Source organism: Taudactylus pleione, unplaced genomic scaffold, assembly GCF_031769625.1.
Source record: "Taudactylus pleione unplaced genomic scaffold, aTauple2 ptg000969l, whole genome shotgun sequence".
In the NCBI taxonomy this organism is placed as follows: Eukaryota; Metazoa; Chordata; class Amphibia; order Anura; family Myobatrachidae; genus Taudactylus; species Taudactylus pleione.
In genome coordinates, this window is record NW_028285370.1 from 681970 (window position 1) to 707547 (window position 25578).

Genomic DNA, 25578 nt, shown 5'->3' on the forward strand with positions numbered 1-25578 from the left:
GAATCAGAAATTGGAAACAGTAAAACTTCTAAACTGGGTCAAATTTTCATGCAAACAAACTAAAACAAAAGGAAACTACCTAATTTACCTCTTCAACTTCCTTGAAATACCATAACATAAAGATGGCCATCAACCATCAATGTTTTTTAAAACGGTGGCCGGGCGATGTTAATTAGTTTTCCCATCGATGAATGAGAGAGAGACAATGTTTTTTTTACTTTAACTGGACGGATCTTAGCCCCGCCCCTTTCTTGAATTAGTCCGTGGCCCATCGTACCCCCAGCAGTGGTGGCCATCAAAGGGGTGCAAATCATCAATGATTCCCCATAGATGGTTTTTGTGCCATGGATGGTAATCACCAATGGCCATCCCAACCATAACAGTACAAGAATACTAAAACTATGGCAATAGAGTATTCATGATAACCTTCTAAAACATTAGAAGCTATGGTTTTCCAAAACAATTTTGATATTCTGTATTTTACCAGTGAATAAGCCAAGCATCAGCCAGGCATCAAAAAATTACATGAAACTCATGGTTGTTCCTCTCCACGGAAATCTTTAGTAAAAGGCGAAAGATTTATTCGATCTGAAGAGAAACCAGAGTATACTAAAGAAGTGTCATGATTATCTCCCCGGATTCAAACAGACCTCAGTTTACCAAGAGAGAGGATTTTAGACACATATATGAAACAATTTTCAAACATAAACTATAAAATACTAATATATTTACAACAGTAAAATTAAAAGGGCAAAATTTTACTTCCAAAATGCAAAATCAAAACAAACAATAAAAAAACCACTGCAATGTATCAGATGCATCATGGGAAAGTATTCAAATGAGACTACCAAGTAAAGAAAGAATTACAGTCAGAATTGTCGAATGGTGATTCAAAACCAGTTCTTCAACTTGGTCGAGTACCTACAGACAACACTATGGTATACAGTGCTGGAATAACATCTTGGTAACAGAGTATTCTGGAGAATCATCTACAAGAGAAGAAACACATTTATTTCCCCAGTTTTACATTAAAAAACAAAATCAACATTTAAATGTGAAATTCTAAAAAATTGAATGAAAAAATTGACATTTCTGAATTTCACTAGTAAATAAGCCCAGCATCCGTCAACCAGACAGCATATAAAAAACTTGCATGAAATTCATGAAAATCTTTAGTAAATGACAAAAGATTTATTTGATCTTAAGAAAAAGACAAGTACACCGAGTGTCACTGTTACCTCCCTGGATGCAAACAGACCTCATTTCAACAAGCGAGAGGACAGAACAAACTTATAGTTGTTATTATTATTCTTATCATTTATTTATATGGCACCACAAGTGTTCCGCAGCACCTTACAAAGTACATAAACAAATAGGTGACCAATGACTTACAGTACAATACAAAACAAAGCAGGACAAGGACATGGATAATATACATTGCTACATACCACCCACATAGGCAGCAAAGCATAAGCAACCAAGTGCTAGGTGCCCTAGTGGGGAGTAAGAAGTAGATGAAAGTAAAGTAGGGAGAAGCACAAGAGGCACAATTTTCAAGCCCATCCTATATAATCCTAAATAAATGTAATATTTTTCAAAGTTAAAAAAGGATAAACTTGCAGAGAACCTATGAACTGTATCAGATGAAACATAAATAAGAGTGCACTTTACACTACGAAGCAGTGTTTCCACGTTCAAGTTTTCAGATCCCTACCTATTTTTCCTGGTCAAACTTTGAACTTCAAATGCTGCGGTACACACATAACAACATGAATGATACAAAACTATGGTATAAAGACACACGGTCGACAGTTACCATCACATTCAAAAAGTCGACACAACAATACTGACGTGTTCAACATGTCAACAGACACCACATGGACATCCTCTGAATGTTGACATGTTTAAAAGTATAACATGTCAACATTATGCACATCAACATGAGAACTGTCGAACTAACATACCACACCCCAAAACTACTATATACAAAAAAAAGGTAAAAACATAATATTTTACCATAAGTCAAAAACAAATTGAATGTAAACCGAAAAAGAGAATCAGAAATTGGAAACAGTAAAACTTCTAAACTGGGTCAAATTTTCATGCAAACAAACTAAAACAAAAGGAAACTACCTAATTTACCTCTTCAACTTCCTTGAAATACCATAACATAAAGATGGCCATCAACCATCAATGTTTTTTAAAACGGTGGCCGGGCGATATTAATTAGTTTTCCCATCGATGAATGAGAGAGAGACAATGTTTTTTTTACTTTAACTGGACGGATCTTAGCCCCGCCCCTTTCTTGAATTAGTCCGTGGCCCATCGTACCCCCAGCAGTGGTGGCCATCAAAGGGGTGCAAATCATCAATGATTCCCCATAGATGGTTTTTGTGCCATGGATGGTAATCACCAATGGCCATCCCAACCATAACAGTACAAGAATACTAAAACTATGGCAATAGAGTATTCATGATAACCTTCTAAAACATTAGAAGCTATGGTTTTCCAAAACAATTTTGATATTCTGTATTTTACCAGTGAATAAGCCAAGCATCAGCCAGGCATCAAAAAATTACATGAAACTCATGGTTGCTCCTCTCCACGGAAATCTTTAGTAAAAGGCGAAAGATTTATTCGATCTGAAGAGAAACCAGAGTATACTAAAGAAGTGTCATGATTATCTCCCCGGATTCAAACAGACCTCAGTTTACCAAGAGAGAGGATTTTAGACACATATATGAAACAATTTTCAAACATAAACTATAAAATACTAATATATGTACAACAGTAAAATTAAAAGGGCAAAATTTTACTTCCAAAATGCAAAATCAAAACAAACAATAAAAAAACCACTGCAATGTATCAGATGCATCATGGGAAAGTATTCAAATGAGACTACCAAGTAAAGAAAGAATTACAGTCAGAATTGTCGAATGGTGATTCAAAACCAGTTCTTCAACTTGGTCGAGTACCTACAGACAACACTATGGTATACAGTGCTGGAATAACATCTTGGTAACAGAGTATTCTGGAGAATCATCTACAAGAGAAGAAACACATTTATTTCCCCAGTTTTACATTAAAAAACAAAATCAACATTTAAATGTGAAATTCTAAAAAATTGAATGAAAAAATTGACATTTCTGAATTTCACTAGTAAATAAGCCCAGCATCCGTCAACCAGACAGCATATAAAAAACTTGCATGAAATTCATGAAAATCTTTAGTAAATGACAAAAGATTTATTTGATCTTAAGAAAAAGACAAGTACACCGAGTGTCACTGTTACCTCCCTGGATGCAAACAGACCTCATTTCAACAAGCGAGAGGACAGAACAAACTTATAGTTGTTATTATTATTCTTATCATTTATTTATATGGCACCACAAGTGTTCCGCAGCACCTTACAAAGTACATAAACAAATAGGTGACCAATGACTTACAGTACAATACAAAACAAAGCAGGACAAGGACATGGATAATATACATTGCTACATACCACCCACATAGGCAGCAAAGCATGAGCAACCAAGTGCTAGGTGCCCTAGTGGGGAGTAAGAAGTAGATGAAAGTAAAGTAGGGAGAAGCACAAGAGGCACAATTTTCAAGCCCATCCTATATAATCCTAAATAAATGTAATATTTTTCAAAGTTAAAAAAGGATAAACTTGCAGAGAACCTATGAACTGTATCAGATGAAACATAAATAAGAGTGCACTTTACACTACGAAGCAGTGTTTCCACGTTCAAGTTTTCAGATCCCTACCTATTTTTCCTGGTCAAACTTTGAACTTCAAATGCTGCGGTACACACATAACAACATGAATGATACAAAACTATGGTATAAAGTCACACGGTCGACAGTTACCATGACATTCATAATGTCGACACAACAATGCTGACATGTTCAACATGTCAACAGATACCACATGGACATCCTCTGAATGTTGACATGTTTAAAAGTATAACATGTCGACATTATGCACATCAACATGAGAACTGTCGAACTAACATACCAAACCCCAAAACTACTATATACAAAAAAAAGGTAAAAACATCATATTTTATCATAAGTCAAAAACAAATTGAATGTAAACCGAAAAAGAGAATCAGAAATTGGAAACAGTAAAACTTCAAAACTGGGTCATATTTTCATGCAAACAAACTAAAACAAAAGGAAACTACCTAATTTACCTCTTCAACTTCCTTGAAATACCATAACATAAAGATGGCCATCAACCATCAATGTTTTTTAAAACGGTGGCCGGGCGATGTTAATTAGTTTTCCCATCGATGGATGAGAGAGAGACAATGTTTTTTTTACTTTAACTGGACGGATCTTAGCCCCGCCCCTTTCTTGAATTAGTCCGTGGCCCATCGTACCCCCAGCAGTGGTGGCCATCGAAGGATTGCAAATCATCAATGATTCCCCAGAGATGGTTTTTGTGCCATGGATGGTAATCACCAATGGCCATCCCGACCATAACAGTACAAGAATATTAGAACTATGGCAATAGAGTATTCATGATAACCTTCTAAAACATTAGAAACTATGGTTTTCCAAAACAATTTTGATATTCTGTATTTTACCAGTGAATAAGCCCAGCATCAGCCAGGCATCAAAAAATTACATGAAACTCATGGTTGTTCCTCTCCACGGAAATCTTTAGTAAAAGGCGAAAGATTTATTCGATCTGAAGAGAAACCAGAGTATACTAAAGAAGTGTCATGATTATCTCCCCGGATTCAAACAGACCTCAGTTTACCAAGAGAGAGGATTTTAGACACATATATGAAACAATTTTCAAACATAAACTATAAAATACTAATATATTTACAACAGAAAAATTAAAAGGGCAAAATTTAACTTCCAAAATGCAAAATCAAAACAAACAAAAAAAAACCACTGCAATGTATCAGATGCATCATGGGAAAGTATTCAAATGAGACTACCAAGTAAAGAAAGAATTACAGTCAGAATTGTCGAATGGTGATTCAAAACCAGTTCTTCAACTTGGTCGAGTACCTACAGACAACACTATGGTATACAGTGCTGGAATAACATCTTGGTAACAGAGTATTCTGGAGAATCATCTACAAGAGAAGAAACACATTTATTTCCCCAGTTTTACATTAAAAAACAAAATCAACAATTAAATGTCAAATTCTAAAAAATTGAATGAAAAAATTGACATTTCTGAATTTCACTAGTAAATAAGCCCAGCATCCGTCAACCAGACAGCATATAAAAAACTTGCATGAAATTCATGAAAATCTTTAGTAAATGACAAAAGATTTATTTGATCTTAAGAAAAAGACAAGTACACCGAGTGTCACTGTTACCTCCCTGGATGCAAACAGACCTCATTTCAACAAGCGAGCGGACAGAACAAACTTATAGTTGTTATTATTATTCTTATCATTTATTTATATGGCGCCACAAGTGTTCCGCAGCACCTTACAAAGTACATAAACAAATAGGTGACCAGTGACTTACAGTAGAATACAAAACAAAGCAGGACAAGGACATGGATAATATACATTGCTACATACCACCCACATAGGCAGCAAAGCATAAGCAACCAAGTGCTAGGTGCCCTAGTGGGGAGTAAGAAGTAGAAGAAAGTAAAGTAGGGAGAAGCACAAGAGGCACAATTTTCAAGCCCATCCTATATAATCCTAAATAAATGTAATATTTTTCTAAGTTAAAAAAGGATAAACTTGCAGAGAACCTATGAACTGTATCAGATGAAACATAGATAAGAGTGCACTTTACACTACGAAGCAGTGTTTCCACGTTCAAGTTTTCAGATCCCTTCCTATTTTTCCTGGTCAAACTTTGAACTTCAAATGCTGCGGTACACACATAACAACATGAATGATACAAAACTATTGTATAAAGACACACGGTTGACAGTTACCATCATATTCAAAATGTCGACACAACAATACTGACGTGTTCAACATGTCAACAGACACCACATGGACATCCTCTGAATGTTGACATGTTTAAAAGTATAACATGTCGACATTATGCACATCAACATGAGAACTGTCGAACTAACATACCACACCCCAAAACTACTATATACAAAAAAAAGGTAAAAACATCATATTTTACCATAAGTCAAAAACAAATTGAATGTAAACCGAAAAAGAGAATCAGAAATTGGAAACAGTAAAACTTCTAAACTGGGTCAAATTTTCATGCAAACAAACTAAAACAAAAGGAAACTACCTAATTTACCTCTTCAACTTCCTTGAAATACCATAACATAAAGATGGCCATCAACCATCAATGTTTTTTAAAACGGTGGCCGGGCGATGTTAATTAGTTTTCCCATCGATGGATGAGAGAGAGACAAAGTTTTTTTTACTTTAACTGGACGGATCTTAGCCCCGCCCCTTTCTTGAATTAGTCCGTGGCCCATCGTACCCCCAGCAGTGGTGGCCATCGAAGGATTGCAAATCATCAATGATTCCCCAGAGATGGTTTTTGTGCCATGGATGGTAATCACCAATGGCCATCCCGACCATAACAGTACAAGAATACTAGAACTATGGCAATAGAGTATTCATGATAACCTTCTAAAACATTAGAAGCTATGGTTTTCCAAAACAATTTTGATATTCTGTATTTTACCAGTGAATAAGCCCAGCATCAGCCAGGCATCAAAAAATTACATGAAACTCATGGTTGTTCCTCTCCACGGAAATCTTTAGTAAAAGGCGAAAGATTTATTCGATCTGAAGAGAAACCAGAGTATACTAAAGAAGTGTCATGATTATCTCCCCGGATTCAAACAGACCTCAGTTTACCAAGAGAGAGGATTTTAGACACATATATGAAACAATTTTCAAACATAAACTATAAAATACTAATATATTTACAACAGAAAAATTAAAAGGGCAAAATTTAACTTCCAAAATGCAAAATCAAAACAAACAAAAAAAAAACCACTGCAATGTATCAGATGCATCATGGGAAAGTATTCAAATGAGACTACCAAGTAAAGAAAGAATTACAATCAGAATTGTCGAATGGTGATTCAAAACCAGTTCTTCAACTTGGTCGAGTACCTACAGACAACACTATGGTATACAGTGCTGGAATAACATCTTGGTAACAGAGTATTCTGGAGAATCATCTACAAGAGAAGAAACACATTTATTTCCCCAGTTTTACATTAAAAAACAAAATCAACATTTAAATGTCAAATTCTAAAAAATTGAATGAAAAAATTGACATTTCTGAATTTCACTAGTAAATAAGCCCAGCATCCGTCAACCAGACAGCATATAAAAAACTTGCATGAAATTCATGAAAATCTTTAGTAAATGACAAAAGATGTATTTGATCTTAAGAAAAAGACAAGTACACCGAGTGTCACTGTTACCTCCCTGGATGCAAACAGACCTCATTTCAACAAGCGAGAGGACAGAACAAACTTATAGTTGTTATTATTATTCTTATCATTTATTTATATGGCGCCACAAGTGTTCCGCAGCACCTTACAAAGTACATAAACAAATAGGTGACCAGTGACTTACAGTAAAATACAAAACAAAGCAGGACAAGGACATGGATAATATACATTGCTACATACCACCCACATAGGCAGCAAAGCATAAGCAACCAAGTGCTAGGTGCCCTAGTGGGGAGTAAGAAGTAGAAGAAAGTAAAGTAGGGAGAAGCACAAGAGGCACAATTTTCAAGCCCATCCTATATAATCCTAAATAAATGTAATACTTTTCTAAGTTAAAAAAGGATAAACTTGCAGAGAACCTATGAACTGTATCAGATGAAACATAGATAAGAGTGCACTTTACACTACGAAGCAGTGTTTCCACATTCAAGTTTTCAGATCTCTACCTATTTTTCCTGGTCAAACTTTGAACTTAAAATGCTGCGGTACACACATAACAACATGAATGATACAAAACTATGGTAGAAAGTCACACGGTCGACAGTTACCATGACATTCATAATGTCGACACAACAATGCTGACATGTTCAACATGTCAACAGATACCACATGGACATCCTCTGAATGTTGACATGTTTAAAAGTATAACATGTCGACATTATGCACATCAACATGAGAACTGTCAAACTAACATACCACACCCCAAAACTACAATATACAAAAAAAAAGGTAAAAACATAACATTTTACCATAAATCAAAAACAAATTGAATGTAAACCGAATAAGAGAATCAGAAATTGGAAACAGTAAAACTCCTAAACTGGGTCAAATTTTCATGCAAACAAACTAAAACAAAAGGAAACTACCTAATTTACCTCTTCAACTTCCTTGAAATACCATAACATAAAGATGGCCATCAACCATCAATGTTTTTTAAAACGGTGGCTGGGCGATGTTAATTAGTTTTCCCATCGATGGATGAGAGAGAGACAATGTTTTTTTTACTTTAACTGGACGGATCTTAGCCCCGCCCCTTTCTTGAATTAGTCCGTGGCCCATCGTACCCCCAGCAGTGGTGGCCATCGAAGGATTGCAAATCATCAATGATTCCCCAGAGATGGTTTTTGTGCCATGGATGGTAATCACCAATGGCCATCCCGACCATAACAGTACAAGAATACTAGAACTGTGGCAATAGAGTATTCATGATAACCTTCTAAAACATTAGAAGCTATGGTTTTCCAAAACAATTTTGATATTCTGTATTTTACCAGTGAATAAGCCCAGCATCAGCCAGGCATCAAAAAATTACATGAAACTCATGGTTGTTCCTCTCCACGGAAATCTTTAGTAAAAGGCGAAAGATTTATTCGATCTGAAGAGAAACCAGAGTATACTAAAGAAGTGTCATGATTATCTCCCCGGATTCAAACAGACCTCAGTTTACCAAGAGAGAGGATTTTAGACACATATATGAAACAATTTTCAAACATAAACTATAAAATACTAATATATTTACAACAGAAAAATTAAAAGGGCAAAATTTAACTTCCAAAATGCAAAAGCAAAACAAACAAAAAAAAAACCACTGCAATGTATCAGATGCATCATGGGAAAGTATTCAAATGAGACTACCAAGTAAAGAAAGAATTACAGTCAGAATTGTCGAATGGTGATTCAAAACCAGTTCTTCAACTTGGTCGAGTACCTACAGACAAAACTATGGTATACAGTGCTGGAATAACATCTTGGTAACAGAGTATTCTGGAGAATCATCTACAAGAGAAGAAACACATTTATTTCCCCAGTTTTACATTAAAAAACAAAATCAACATTTAAATGTCAAATTCTAAAAAATTTAATGAAAAAATTGACATTTCTGAATTTCACTAGTAAATAAGCCCAGCATCCGTCAACCAGACAGCATATAAAAAACTTGCATGAAATTCATGAAAATCTTTAGTAAATGACAAAAGATGTATTTGATCTTAAGAAAAAGACAAGTACACCGAGTGTCACTGTTACCTCCCTGGATGCAAACAGACCTCATTTCAACAAGCGAGAGGACAGAACAAACTTATAGTTGTTATTATTATTCTTATCATTTATTTATATGGCGCCACAAGTGTTCCGCAGCACCTTACAAAGTACATAAACAAATAGGTGACCAGTGACTTACAGTAAAATACAAAACAAAGCAGGACAAGGACATGGATAATATACATTGCTACATACCACCCACATAGGCAGCAAAGCATAAGCAACCAAGTGCTAGGTGCCCTAGTGGGGAGTAAGAAGTAGAAGAAAGTAAAGTAGGGAGAAGCACAAGAGGCACAATTTTCAAGCCCATCCTATATAATCCTAAATAAATGTAATACTTTTCTAAGTTAAAAAAGGATAAACTTGCAGAGAACCTATGAACTGTATCAGATGAAACATAGATAAGAGTGCACTTTACACTACGAAGCAGTGTTTCCACGTTCAAGTTTTCAGATCTCTACCTATTTTTCCGGGTCAAACTTTGAACTTAAAATGCTGCGGTACACACATAACAACATGAATGATACAAAACTATGGTATAAAGTCACACGGTCGACAGTTACCATGACATTCATAATGTCGACACAACAATGCTGACATGTTCAACATGTCAACAGATACCACATGGACATCCTCTGAATGTTGACATGTTTAAAAGTATAACATGTCGACATTATGCACATCAACATGAGAACTGTCAAACTAACATACCACACCCCAAAACTACAATATACAAAAAAAAGGTAAAAACATAACATTTTACCATAAATCAAAAACAAATTGAATGTAAACCGAAAAAGAGAATCAGAAATTGGAAACAGTAAAACTTCTAAACTGGGTAAAATTTTCATGCAAACAAACTAAAACAAAAGGAAACTACCTAATTTACCTCTTCAACTTCCTTGAAATACCATAACATAAAGATGGCCATCAACCATCAATGTTTTTTAAAACGGTGGCCAGGCGATGTTAATTAGTTTTGCCATCGATGGATTAGAGAGAGACAATGTTTTTTTTACTTTAACTGGATGGAGCTTAGCCCCGCCCCTTTCTTGAATTAGTCCGTGGCCCATCGTACCCCCAGCAGTGGTGGCCATCGAAGGATTGCAAATCATCAATGATTCCCCAGAGATGGTTTTTGTGCCATGGATGGTAATCACCAATGGCCATCCCGACCATAACAGTACAAGAATATTAGAACTATGGCAATAGAGTATTCATGATAACCTTCTAAAACATTAGAAACTATGGTTTTCCAAAACAATTTTGATATTCTGTATTTTACCAGTGAATAAGCCCAGCATCAGCCAGGCATCAAAAAATTACATGAAACTCATGGTTGTTCCTTTCCACGGAAATCTTTAGTAAAAGGCGAAAGATTTATTCGATCTGAAGAGAAACCAGAGTATACTAAAGAAGTGTCATGATTATCTCCCCGGATTCAAACAGACCTCAGTTTACCAAGAGAGAGGATTTTAGACACATATATGAAACAATTTTCAAACATAAACTATAAAATACTAATATATTTACAACAGAAAAATTAAAAGGGCAAAATTTAACTTCCAAAATGCAAAATCAAAACAAACAAAAAAAAACCACTGCAATGTATCAGATGCATCATGGGAAAGTATTCAAATGAGACTACCAAGTAAAGAAAGAATTACAGTCAGAATTGTCGAATGGTGATTCAAAACCAGTTCTTCAACTTGGTCGAGTACCTACAGACAACACTATGGTATACAGTGCTGGAATAACATCTTGGTAACAGAGTATTCTGGAGAATCATCTACAAGAGAAGAAACACATTTATTTCCCCAGTTTTACATTAAAAAACAAAATCAACATTTAAATGTCAAATTCTAAAAAATTGAATGAAAAAATTGACATTTCTGAATTTCACTAGTAAATAAGCCCAGCATTCGTCAACCAGACAGCATATAAAAAACTTGCATGAAATTCATGAAAATCTTTAGTAAATGACAAAAGATTTATTTGATCTTAAGAAAAAGACAAGTACACCGAGTGTCAATGTTACCTCCCTGGATGCAAACAGACCTCATTTCAACAAGCGAGAGGACAGAACAAACTTATAGTTGTTATTATTATTCTTATCATTTATTTATATGGCGCCACAAGTGTTCCGCAGCACCTTACAAAGTACATAAACAAATAGGTGACCAGTGACTTACAGTACAATACAAAACAAAGCAGGACAAGGACATGGATAATATACATTGCTACATACCACCCACATAGGCAGCAAAGCATAAGCAACCAAGTGCTAGGTGCCCTAGTGGGGAGTAAGAAGTAGAATAAAGTAAAGTAGGGAGAAGCACAAGAGGCACAATTTTCAAGCCCATCCTATATAATCCTAAATAAATGTAATATTTTTCTAAGTTAAAAAAGGATAAACTTGCAGAGAACCTATGAACTGTATCAGATGAAACATAGATAAGAGTGCACTTTACACTACGAAGCAGTGTTTCCACGTTCAAGTTTTCAGATCCCTACCTATTTTTCCTGGTCAAACTTTGAACTTCAAATGCTGCGGTACACACATAACAACATGAATGATACAAAACTATGGTATAAAGACACACAGTCGACAGTTACCATCATATTCAAAATGTCGACACAACAATACTGACGTGTTCAACATGTCAACAGACACCACATGGACATCCTCTGAATGTTGACATGTTTAAAAGTATAACATGTCGACATTATGCACATCAACATGAGAACTGTCGAACTAACATACCACACCCCAAAACTACTATATACAAAAAAAAGGTAAAAACATCATATTTTACCATAAGTCAAAAACAAATTGAATGTAAACCGAAAAAGAGAATCAGAAATTGGAAACAGTAAAACTTCTAAACTGGGTCAAATTTTCATGCAAACAAACTAAAACAAAAGGAAATTACCTAATTTACCTCTTCAACTTCCTTGAAATACCATAACATAAAGATGGCCATCAACCATCAATGTTTTTAAAACGGTGGCCGGGCGATGTTAATTAGTTTTGCCATCGATGGATGAGAGAGAGACAAAGTTTTTTTTACTTTAACTGGACGGATCTTAGCCCCGCCCCTTTCTTGAATTAGTCCGTGGCCCATCGTACCCCCAGCAGTGGTGGCCATCAAAGGGGTGCAAATCATCAATGATTCCCCATAGATGGTTTTTGTGCCATGGATGGTAATCACCAATGGCCATCCCAACCATAACAGTACAAGAATACTAAAACTATGGCAATAGAGTATTCATGATAACCTTCTAAAACATTAGAAGATATGGTTTTCCAAAACAATTTTGATATTCTGTATTTTACCAGTGAATAAGCCCAGCATCAGCCAGGCATCAAAAAATTACATGAAACTCATGGTTGTTCCTCTCCACGGAAATCTTTAGTAAAAGGCGAAAGATTTATTCGATCTGAAGAGAAACCAGAGTATACTAAAGAAGTGTCATGATTATCTCCCCGGATTCAAACAGACCTCAGTTTACCAAGAGAGAGGATTTTAGACATATATATGAAACAATTTTCAAACATAAACTATAAAATACTAATATATTTACAACAGAAAAATTAAAAGGGCAAAATTTAACTTCCAAAATGCAAAATCAAAACAAACAAAAAAAAAACCACTGCAATGTATCAGATGCATCATGGGAAAGTATTCAAATGAGACTACCAAGTAAAGAAAGAATTACAGTCAGAATTGTCGAATGGTGATTCAAAACCAGTTCTTCAACTTGGTCGAGTACCTACAGACAACACTATGGTATACAGTGCTGGAATAACATCTTGGTAACAGAGTATTCTGGAGAATCATCTACAAGAGAAGAAACACATTTATTTCCCCAGTTTTACATTAAAAAACAAAATCAACATTTAAATGTCAAATTCTAAAAAATTTAATGAAAAAATTGACATTTCTGAATTTCACTAGTAAATAAGCCCAGCATCCGTCAACCAGACAGCATATAAAAAACTTGCATGAAATTCATGAAAATCTTTAGTAAACGACAAAAGATGTATTTGATCTTAAGAAAAAGACAAGTACACCGAGTGTCACTGTTACCTCCCTGGATGCAAACAGACCTCATTTCAACAAGCGAGAGGACAGAACAAACTTATAGTTGTTATTATTATTCTTATCATTTATTTATATGGCGCCACAAGTGTTCCGCAGCACCTTACAAAGTACATAAACAAATAGGTGACCAGTGACTTACAGTAAAATACAAAACAAAGCAGGACAAGGACATGGATAATATACATTGCTACATACCACCCACATAGGCAGCAAAGCATAAGCAACCAAGTGCTAGGTGCCCTAGTGGGGAGTAAGAAGTAGAAGAAAGTAAAGTAGGGAGAAGCACAAGAGGCACAATTTTCAAGCCCATCCTATATAATCCTAAATAAATGTAATACTTTTCTAAGTTAAAAAAGGATAAACTTGCAGAGAACCTATGAACTGTATCAGATGAAACATAGATAAGAGTGCACTTTACACTACGAAGCAGTGTTTCCACGTTCAAGTTTTCAGATCTCTACCTATTTTTCCTGGTCAAACTTTGAACTTAAAATGCTGCGGTACACACATAACAACATGAATGATACAAAACTATGGTATAAAGTCACACGGTCGACAGTTACCATGACATTCATAATGTCGACACAACAATGCTGACATGTTCAACATGTCAACAGATACCACATGGACATCCTCTGAATGTTGACATGTTTAAAAGTATAACATGTCGACATTATGCACATCAACATGAGAACTGTCAAACTAACATAACACACCCCAAAACTACAATATACAAAAAAAAGGTAAAAACATAACATTTTACCATAAATCAAAAACAAATTGAATGTAAACCGAATAAGAGAATCAGAAATTGGAAACAGTAAAACTCCTAAACTGGATCAAATTTTCATGCAAACAAACTAAAACAAAAGGAAACTACCTAATTTACCTCTTCAACTTCCTTGAAATACCATAACATAAAGATGGCCATCAACCATCAATGTTTTTTAAAACGGTGGCTGGGCGATGTTAATTAGTTTTCCCATCGATGGATGAGAGAGAGACAATGTTTTTTTTACTTTAACTGGATGGAGCTTAGCCCCGCCCCTTTCTTGAATTAGTCCGTGGCCCATCGTACCCCCAGCAGTGATGGCCATCGAAGGATTGCAAATCATCAATGATTCCCCAGAGATGGTTTTTGTGCCATGGATGGTAATCACCAATGGCCATCCCGACCATAACAGTACAAGAATATTAGAACTATGGCAATAGAGTATTCATGATAACCTTCTAAAACATTAGAAACTATGGTTTTCCAAAACAATTTTGATATTCTGTATTTTACCAGTGAATAAGCCCAGCATCAGCCAGGCATCAAAAAATTACATGAAACTCATGGTTGTTCCTCTCCACGGAAATCTTTAGTAAAAGGCGAAAGATTTATTCAATCTGAAGAGAAACCAGAGTATACTAAAGAAGTGTCATGATTATCTCCCCGGATTCAAACAGACCTCAGTTTACCAAGAGAGAGGATTTTAGACACATATATGAAACAATTTTCAAACATAAACTATAAAATACTAATGTATTTACAACAGAAAAATTAAAAGGGCAAAATTTAACTTCCAAAATGCAAAATCAAAACAAACAAAAAAAAACCACTGCAATGTATCAGATGCATCATGGGAAAGTATTCAAATGAGACTACCAAGTAAAGAAAGAATTACAGTCAGAATTGTCGAATGGTGATTCAAAACCAGTTCTTCAACTTGGTCGAGTACCTACAGACAACACTATGGTATACAGTGCTGGAATAACATCTTGGTAACAGAGTATTCTGGAGAATCATCTACAAGAGAAGAAACACAATTATTTCCCCAGTTTTACATTAAAAAACAAAATCAACATTTAAATGTCAAATTCTAAAAAATTGAATGAAAAAATTGACATTTCTGAATTTCACTAGTAAATAAGCCCAGCATTCGTCAACCAGACAGCATATAAAAAACTTGCATGAAATTCATGAAAATCTTTAGTAAATGACAAAAGATTTATTTGATCTTAAGAAAAAGACAAGTACACCGAGTGTCAATGTTACCTCCCTGGATGCAAACAGACCTCATTTCAACAAGCGAGAGGACAGAACAAACTTATAGTTGTTATTATTATTCTTATCATTTATTTATATGGCGCCACAAGTGTTCCGCAGCACCTTACAAAGTACATAAACAAATAGGTGACCAGTGACTTACAGTACAATACAAAACAAAGCAGGACAAGGACATGGATAATATACATTGCTACATACCACCCACATAGGCAGCAAAGCATAAGCAACCAAGTGCTAGGTGCCCTAGTGGGGAGTAAGAAGTAGAAGAAAGTAAAGTAGGGAGAAGCACAAGAGGCACAATTTTCAAGCCCATCCTATATAATCCTAAATAAATGTAATATTTTTCTAAGTTAAAAAAGGATAAACTTGCAGAGAACCTATGAACTGTATCAGATGAAACATAGATAAGAGTGCACTTTACACTACGAAGCAGTGTTTCCACGTTCAAGTTTTCAGATCCCTACCTATTTTTCATGGTCAAACTTTGAACTTCAAATGCTGCGGTACACACATAACAACATGAATGATACAAAACTATGGTATAAAGACACACAGTCGACAGTTACCATCATATTCAAAATGTCGACACAACAATACTGACGTGTTCAACATGTCAACAGACACCACATGGACATCCTCTGAATGTTGACATGTTTAAAAGTATAACATGTCGACATTATGCACATCAACATGAGAACTGTCGAACTAACATACCACACCCCAAAACTACTATATACAAAAAAAAGGTAAAAACATCATATTTTACCATAAGTCAAAAACAAATTGAATGTAAACCGAAAAAGAGAATCAGAAATTGGAAACAGTAAAACTTCTAAACTGGGTCAAATTTTCATGCAAACAAACTAAAACAAAAGGAAATTACCTAATTTACCTCTTCAACTTCCTTGAAATACCATAACATAAAGATGGCCATCAACCATCAATGTTTTTTAAAACGGTGGCCGGGCAATGTTAATTAGTTTTGCCATCGATGGATGAGAGAGAGACAAAGTTTTTTTTACTTTAACTGGACGGATCTTAGCCCCGCCCCTTTCTGGAATTAGTCCGTGGCCCATCGTACCCCCAGCAGTGGTGGCCATCAAAGGGGTGCAAATCATCAAGGATTCCCCATAGATGGTTTTTGTGCCATGGATGGTAATCACCGATGGCCATCCCAACAATAACAGTACAAGAATACTAAAACTATGGCAATAGAGTATTCATGATAACCTTCTAAAACATTAGAAGATATGGTTTTCCAAAACAATTTTGATATTCTGTATTTTACCAGTGAATAAGCCCAGCATCAGCCAGGCATCAAAAAATTACATGAAACTCATGGTTGTTCCTCTCCACGGAAATCTTTAGTAAAAGGCGAAAGATTTATTCGATCTGAAGAGAAACCAGAGTATACTAAAGAAGTGTCATGATTATCTCCCCGGATTCAAACAGACCTCAGTTTACCAAGAGAGAGGATTTTAGACATATATATGAAACAATTTTCAAACATAAACTATAAAATACTAATATATTTACAACAGAAAAATTAAAAGGGCAAAATTTAACTTCCAAAATGCAAAATCAAAACAAACAAAAAAAAAAACACTGCAATGTATCAGATGCATCATGGGAAAGTATTCAAATGAGACTACCAAGTAAAGAAAGAATTACAGTCAGAATTGTCGAATGGTGATTCAAAACCAGTTCTTCAACTTGGTCGAGTACCTACAGACAACACTATGGTATACAGTGCTGGAATAACATCTTGGTAACAGAGTATTCTGGAGAATCATCTACAAGAGAAGAAACACATTTATTTCCCCAGTTTTACATTAAAAAACAAAATCAACATTTAAATGTCAAATTCTAAAAAATTGAATGAAAAAATTGACATTTCTGAATTTCACTAGTAAATAAGCCCAGCATCCGTCAACCAGACAGCATATAAAAAACTTGCATGAAATTCATGAAAATCTTTAGTAAACGACAAAAGATGTATTTGATCTTAAGAAAAAGACAAGTACACCGAGTGTCACTGTTACCTCCCTGGATGCAAACAGACCTCATTTCAACAAGCGAGAGGACAGAACAAACTTATAGTTGTTATTATTATTCTTATCATTTATTTATATGGCGCCACAAGTGTTCCGCAGCACCTTACAAAGTACATAAACAAATAGGTGACCAGTGACTTACAGTAAAATACAAAACAAAGCAGGACAAGGACATGGATAATATACATTGCTACATACCACCCACATAGGCAGCAAAGCATAAGCAACCAAGTGCTAGGTGCCCTAGTGGGGAGTAAGAAGTAGAAGAAAGTAAAGTAGGGAGAAGCACAAGAGGCACAATTTTCAAGCCCATCCTATATAATCCTAAATAAATGTAATACTTTTCTAAGTTAAAAAAGGATAAACTTGCAGAGAACCTATGAACTGTATCAGATGAAACATAGATAAGAGTGCACTTTACACTACGAAGCAGTGTTTCCACGTTCAAGTTTTCAGATCTCTACCTATTTTTCCTGGTCAAACTTTGAACTTAAAATGCTGCGGTACACACATAACAACATGAATGATACAAAACTATGGTATAAAGTCACACGGTCGACAGTTACCATGACATTCATAATGTCGACACAACAATGCTGACATGTTCAACATGTCAACAGATACCACATGGACATCCTCTGAATGTTGACATGTTTAAAAGTATAACATGTCGACATTATGCACATCAACATGAGAACTGTCAAACTAACATAACACACCCCAAAACTACAATATACAAAAAAAAGGTAAAAACATAACATTTTACCATAAATCAAAAACAAATTGAATGTAAACCGAATAAGAGAATCAGAAATTGGAAACAGTAAAACTCCTAAACTGGGTCAAATTTTCATGCAAACAAACTAAAACAAAAGGAAACTACCTAATTTACCTCTTCAACTTCCTTGAAATACCATAACATAAAGATGGCCATCAACCATCAATGTTTTTTAAAACGGTGGCTGGGCGATGTTAATTAGTTTTCCCATCGATGGATGAGAGAGAGACAATGTTTTTTTTACTTTAACTGGATGGAGCTTAGCCCCGCCCCTTTCTTGAATTAGTCCGTGGCCCATCGTACCCCCAGCAGTGGTGGCCATCGAAGGATTGCAAATCATCAATGATTCCCCAGAGATGGTTTTTGTGCCATGGATGGTAATCACCAATGGCCATCCCGACCATAACAGTACAAGAATATTAGAACTATGGCAATAGAGTATTCATGATAACCTTCTAAAACATTAGAAACTATGGTTTTCCAAAACAATTTTGATATTCTGTATTTTACCAGTGAATAAGCCCAGCATCAGCCAGGCATCAAAAAATTACATGAAACTCATGGTTGTTCCTCTCCACGGAAATCTTTAGTAAAAGGCGAAAGATTTATTCAATCTGAAGAGAAACCAGAGTATACTAAAGAAGTGTCATGATTATCTCCCCGGATTCAAACAGACCTCAGTTTACCAAGAGAGAGGATTTTAGACACATATATGAAACAATTTTCAAACATAAACTATAAAATACTAATATATTTACAACAGAAAAATTAAAAGGGCAAAATTTAACTTCCAAAATGCAAAATCAAAACAAACAAAAAAAAACCACTGCAATGTATCAGATGCATCATGGGAAAGTATTCAAATGAGACTACCAAGTAAAGAAAGAATTACAGTCAGAATTGTCGAATGGTGATTCAAAACCAGTTCTTCAACTTGGTCGAGTACCTACAGACAACACTATGGTATACAGTGCTGGAATAACATCTTGGTAACAGAGTATTCTGGAGAATCATCTACAAGAGAAGAAACACATTTATTTCCCCAGTTTTACATTAAAAAACAAAATCAACATTTAAATGTCAAATTCTAAAAAATTGAATGAAAAAATTGACATTTCTGAATTTCACTAGTAAATAAGCCCAGCATCCGTCAACCAGACAGCATATAAAAAACTTGCATGAAATTCATGAAAATCTTTAGTAAATGACAAAAGATTTATTTGATCTTAAGAAAAAGACAAGTACACCGAGTGTCACTGTTACCTCTCTGGATGCAAACAGACCTCATTTCAACAAGCGAGAGGACAGAACAAACTTATAGTTGTTATTATTATTCTTATCATTTATTTATATGGCGCCACAAGTGTTCCGCAGCACCTTACAAAGTACATAAACAAATAGGTGACCAGTGACTTACAGTACAATACAAAACAAAGCAGGACAAGGACATGGATAATATACATTGCTACATACCACCCACATAGGCAGCAAAGCATAAGCAACCAAGTGCTAGGTGCCCTAGTGGGGAGTAAGAAGTAGAAGAAAGTAAAGTAGGCAGAAGCACAAGAGGCACAATTTTCAAGCCCATCCTATATAATCCTAAATAAATGTAATATTTTTCTAAGTTAAAAAAGGATAAACTTGCAGAGAACCTATGAACTGTATCAGATGAAACATAGATAAGAGTGCACTTTACACTACGAAGCAGTGTTTCCACGTTCAAGTTTTCAGATCCCTACCTATTTTTCCTGGTCAAACTTTGTACTTCAAATGCTGCGGTACACACATAACAACATGAATGATACAAAACTATGGTATAAAGACACACAGTCGACAGTTACCATCATATTCAAAATGTCGACACAACAATACTGACGTGTTCAACATGTCAACAGACACCACATGGACATCCTCTGAATGTTGACATGTTTAAAAGTATAACATGTCGACATTATGCACATCAACATGAGAACTGTCGAACTAACATACCACACCCCAAAACTACTATATACAAAAAAAAGGTAAAAACATCATATTTTACCATAAGTCAAAAACAAATTGAATGTAAACCGAAAAAGAGAATCAGAAATTGGAAACAGTAAAACTTCTAAACTGGGTCAAATTTTCATGCAAACAAACTAAAACAAAAGGAAACTACCTAATTTACCTCTTCAACTTCCTTGAAATACCATAACATAAAGATGGCCATCAACCATCAATGTTTTTTAAAACGGTGGCCGGGCGATGTTAATTAGTTTTGCCATCGATGGATGAGAGAGAGACAAAGTTTTTTTTACTTTAACTGGACGGATCTTAGCCCCGCCCCTTTCTTGAATTAGTCCGTGGCCCATCGTACCCCCAGCAGTGGTGGCCATCAAAGGGGTGCAAATCATCAATGATTCCCCATAGATGGTTTTTGTGCCATGGATGGTAATCACCAATGGCCATCCCAACCATAACAGTACAAGAATACTAAAACTATGGCAATAGAGTATTCATGATAACCTTCTAAAACATTAGAAGATATGGTTTTCCAAAACAATTTTGATATTCTGTATTTTACCAGTGAATAAGCCCAGCATCAGCCAGGCATCAAAAAATTACATGAAACTCATGGTTGTTCCTCTCCACGGAAATCTTTAGTAAAAGGCGAAAGATTTATTCGATCTGAAGAGAAACCAGAGTATACTAAAGAAGTGTCATGATTATCTCCCCGGATTCAAACAGACCTCAGTTTACCAAGAGAGAGGATTTTAGACACATATATGAAACAATTTTCAAACATAAACTATAAAATACTAATATATTTACAACAGAAAAATTAAAAGGGCAAAATTTAACTTCCAAAATGCAAAATCAAAACAAACAAAAAAAAAACCACTGCAATGTATCAGATGCATCATGGGAAAGTATTCAAATGAGACTACCAAGTAAAGAAAGAATTACAGTCAGAATTGTCGAATGGTGATTCAAAACCAGTTCTTCAACTTGGTCGAGTACCTACAGACAACACTATGGTATACAGTGCTGGAATAACATCTTGGTAACAGAGTATTCTGGAGAATCATCTACAAGAGAAGAAACACATTTATTTCCCCAGTTTTACATTAAAAAACAAAATCAACATTTAAATGTCAAATTCTAAAAAATTGAATGAAAAAATTGACATTTCTGAATTTCACTAGTAAATAAGCCCAGCATCCGTCAACCAGACAGCATATAAAAAACTTGCATGAAATTCATGAAAATCTTTAGTAAATGACAAAAGATGTATTTGATCTTAAGAAAAAGACAAGTACACCGAGTGTCACTGTTACCTCTCTGGATGCAAACAGACCTCATTTCAACAAGCGAGAGGACAGAACAAACTTATAGTTGTTATTATTATTCTTATCATTTATTTATATGGCGCCACAAGTGTTCCGCAGCACCTTACAAAGTACATAAACAAATAGGTGACCAGTGACTTACAGTACAATACAAAACAAAGCAGGACAAGGACATGGATAATATACATTGCTACATACCACCCACATAGGCAGCAAAGCATAAGCAACCAAGTGCTAGGTGCCCTAGTGGGGAGTAAGAAGTAGAAGAAAGTAAAGTAGGGAGAAGCACAAGAGGCACAATTTTCAAGCCCATCCTATATAATCCTAAATACATGTAATATTTTTCTAAGTTAAAAAAGGATAAACTTGCAGAGAACCTATGAACTGTATCAGATGAAACATAGATAAGAGTGCACTTTACACTACGAAGCAGTGTTTCCACGTTCAAGTTTTCAGATCCCTACCTATTTTTCCTGGTCAAACTTTGAACTTCAAATGCTGCGGTACACACATAACAACATGAATGATACAAAACTATGGTATAAAGACACACAGTCGACAGTTACCATCATATTCAAAATGTCGACACAACAATACTGACGTGTTCAACATGTCAACAGACACCACATGGACATCCTCTGAATGTTGACATGTTTAAAAGTATAACATGTCGACATTATGCACATCAACATGAGAACTGTCGAACTAACATACCACACCCCAAAACTACTATATACAAAAAAAAGGTAAAAACATCATATTTTACCATAAGTCAAAAACAAATTGAATGTAAACCGAAAAAGAGAATCAGAAATTGGAAACAGTAAAACTTCTAAACTGGGTCAAATTTTCATGCAAACAAACTAAAACAAAAGGAAACTACCTAGTTTACCTCTTCAACTTCCTTGAAATACCATAACATAAAGATGGCCATCAACCATCAATGTTTTTTAAAACGGTGGCCGGGCGATGTTAATTAGTTTTGCCATCGATGGATGAGAGAGAGACAAAGTTTTTTTTACTTTAACTGGACGGATCTTAGCCCCGCCCCTTTCTTGAATTAGTCCGTGGCCCATCGTACCCCCAGCAGTGGTGGCCATCAAAGGGGTGCAAATCATCAATGATTCCCCATAGATGGTTTTTGTGCCATGGATGGTAATCACCAATGGCCATCCCAACCATAACAGTACAAGAATACTAAAACTATGGCAATAGAGTATTCATGATAACCTTCTAAAACATTAGAAGCTATGGTTTTCCAAAACAATTTTGATATTCTGTATTTTACCAGTGAATAAGCCCAGCATCAGCCAGGCATCAAAAAATTACATGAAACTCATGGTTGTTCCTCTCCACGAAAATCTTTAGTAAAAGGCGAAAGATTTATTCGATCTGGAGAGAAACCAGAGTATACTAAAGAAGTGTCATGATTATCTCCCCGGATTCAAACAGACCTCAGTTTACCAACAGAGAGGATTTTAGACACATATATGAAACAATTTTCAAACATAAACTATAAAATACTAATATATTTACAACAGAAAAATTAAAAGGGCAAAATTTTACTTCCAAAATGCAAAATCAAAACAAACAAAAAAAAAACCACTGCAATGTATCAGATGCATCATGGGAAAGTATTCAAATGAGACTACCAAGTAAAGAAAGAATTACAGTCAGAATTGTCGAATGGTGATTCAAAACCAGTTCTTCAACTTGGTCGAGTACCTACAGACAACACTATGGTATACAGTGCTGGAATAACATCTTGGTAACAGAGTATTCTGGAGAATCATCTACAAGAGAAGAAACACATTTATTTCCCCAGTTTTACATTAAAAAACAAAATCAACATTTAAATGTGAAATTCTAAAAAATTGAATGAAAAAATTGACATTTCTGAATTTCACTAGTAAATAAGCCCAGCATCCGTCAACCAGACAGCATATAAAAAACTTGCATGAAATTCATGAAAATCTTTAGTAAATGACAAAAGATTTATTTGATCTTAAGAAAAAGACAAGTACACCGAGTGTCACTGTTACCTCCCTGGATGCAAACAGACCTCATTTCAACAAGCGAGAGGACAGAACAAACTTATAGTTGTTATTATTATTCTTATCATTTATTTATATGGCACCACAAGTGTTCCGCAGCACCTTACAAAGTACATAAACAAATAGGTGACCAATGACTTACAGTACAATACAAAACAAAGCAGGACAAGGACATGGATAATATACATTGCTACATACCACCCACATAGGCAGCAAAGCATAAGCAACCAAGTGCTAGGTGCCCTAGTGGGGAGTAAGAAGTAGATGAAAGTAAAGTAGGGAGAAGCACAAGAGGCACAATTTTCAAGCCCATCCTATATAATCCTAAATAAATGTAATATTTTTCAAAGTTAAAAAAGGATAAACTTGCAGAGAACCTATGAACTGTATCAGATGAAACATAAATAAGAGTGCACTTTACACTACGAAGCAGTGTTTCCACGTTCAAGTTTTCAGATCCCTACCTATTTTTCCTGGTCAAACTTTGAACTTCAAATGCTGCGGTACACACATAACAACATGAATGATACAAAACTATGGTATAAAGACACACGGTCGACAGTTACCATCACATTCAAAATGTCGACACAACAATACTGACGTGTTCAACATGTCAACAGACACCACATGGACATCCTCTGAATGTTGACATGTTTAAAAGTATAACATGTCGACATTATGCACATCAACATGAGAACTGTCGAACTAACATACCACACCCCAAAACTACTATATACAAAAAAAAGGTAAAAACATCATATTTTACCATAAGTCAAAAACAAATTGAATGTAAACCGAAAAAGAGAATCAGAAATTGGAAACAGTAAAACTTCTAAACTGGGTCAAATTTTCATGCAAACAAACTAAAACAAAAGGAAATTACCTAATTTACCTCTTCAACTTCCTTGAAATACCATAACATAAAGATGGCCATCAACCATCAATGTTTTTTAAAACGGTGGCCGGGCAATGTTAATTAGTTTTGCCATCGATGGATGAGAGAGAGACAAAGTTTTTTTTACTTTAACTGGACGGATCTTAGCCCCGCCCCTTTCTGGAATTAGTCCGTGGCCCATCGTACCCCCAGCAGTGGTGGCCATCAAAGGGGTGCAAATCATCAAGGATTCCCCATAGATGGTTTTTGTGCCATGGATGGTAATCACCGATGGCCATCCCAACAATAACAGTACAAGAATACTAAAACTATGGCAATAGAGTATTCATGATAACCTTCTAAAACATTAGAAGATATGGTTTTCCAAAACAATTTTGATATTCTGTATTTTACCAGTGAATAAGCCCAGCATCAGCCAGGCATCAAAAAATTACATGAAACTCATGGTTGTTCCTCTCCACGGAAATCTTTAGTAAAAGGCGAAAGATTTATTCGATCTGAAGAGAAACCAGAGTATACTAAAGAAGTGTCATGATTATCTCCCCGGATTCAAACAGACCTCAGTTTACCAAGAGAGAGGATTTTAGACATATATATGAAACAATTTTCAAACATAAACTATAAAATACTAATATATTTACAACAGAAAAATTAAAAGGGCAAAATTTAACTTCCAAAATGCAAAATCAAAACAAACAAAAAAAAAAACACTGCAATGTATCAGATGCATCATGGGAAAGTATTCAAATGAGACTACCAAGTAAAGAAAGAATTACAGTCAGAATTGTCGAATGGTGATTCAAAACCAGTTCTTCAACTTGGTCGAGTACCTACAGACAACAC

The 25578-nt window shown here is 35.2% G+C and overlaps 1 protein-coding gene and 13 non-coding genes across 14 annotated transcripts in view; all 14 read right to left on the minus strand.

Annotated features, from left to right (window-relative positions):
• The window catches only part of ARMH1 (armadillo like helical domain containing 1), a 484180-nt gene that overhangs the window by 201191 nt on the left and 257411 nt on the right, over positions 1-25578 (minus strand). The window lies entirely within an intron of this gene.
• LOC148454743 (U5 spliceosomal RNA) lies at positions 494-608 on the minus strand. The gene has a single exon (XR_015874598.1). It is a non-coding gene; the product is annotated as a U5 spliceosomal RNA (small nuclear RNA).
• On the minus strand, positions 2548-2662 carry LOC148454744 (U5 spliceosomal RNA). The gene has a single exon (XR_015874678.1). It is a non-coding gene; the product is annotated as a U5 spliceosomal RNA (small nuclear RNA).
• LOC148454745 (U5 spliceosomal RNA) lies at positions 4602-4716 on the minus strand. Its single transcript, XR_015874771.1, has one exon. It is a non-coding gene; the product is annotated as a U5 spliceosomal RNA (small nuclear RNA).
• LOC148454746 (U5 spliceosomal RNA) lies at positions 6655-6769 on the minus strand. Its single transcript, XR_015874772.1, has one exon. It is a non-coding gene; the product is annotated as a U5 spliceosomal RNA (small nuclear RNA).
• Positions 8710-8824, minus strand: LOC148454747 (U5 spliceosomal RNA). The gene has a single exon (XR_015874773.1). It is a non-coding gene; the product is annotated as a U5 spliceosomal RNA (small nuclear RNA).
• Positions 10764-10878, minus strand: LOC148454748 (U5 spliceosomal RNA). Its single transcript, XR_015874686.1, has one exon. It is a non-coding gene; the product is annotated as a U5 spliceosomal RNA (small nuclear RNA).
• Positions 12816-12930, minus strand: LOC148454749 (U5 spliceosomal RNA). The gene has a single exon (XR_015874774.1). It is a non-coding gene; the product is annotated as a U5 spliceosomal RNA (small nuclear RNA).
• Positions 14870-14984, minus strand: LOC148454750 (U5 spliceosomal RNA). Its single transcript, XR_015874674.1, has one exon. It is a non-coding gene; the product is annotated as a U5 spliceosomal RNA (small nuclear RNA).
• LOC148454751 (U5 spliceosomal RNA) lies at positions 16923-17037 on the minus strand. The gene has a single exon (XR_015874775.1). It is a non-coding gene; the product is annotated as a U5 spliceosomal RNA (small nuclear RNA).
• Positions 18977-19091, minus strand: LOC148454752 (U5 spliceosomal RNA). The gene has a single exon (XR_015874675.1). It is a non-coding gene; the product is annotated as a U5 spliceosomal RNA (small nuclear RNA).
• On the minus strand, positions 21030-21144 carry LOC148454753 (U5 spliceosomal RNA). The gene has a single exon (XR_015874776.1). It is a non-coding gene; the product is annotated as a U5 spliceosomal RNA (small nuclear RNA).
• Positions 23084-23198, minus strand: LOC148454754 (U5 spliceosomal RNA). The gene has a single exon (XR_015874706.1). It is a non-coding gene; the product is annotated as a U5 spliceosomal RNA (small nuclear RNA).
• Positions 25138-25252, minus strand: LOC148454755 (U5 spliceosomal RNA). Its single transcript, XR_015874778.1, has one exon. It is a non-coding gene; the product is annotated as a U5 spliceosomal RNA (small nuclear RNA).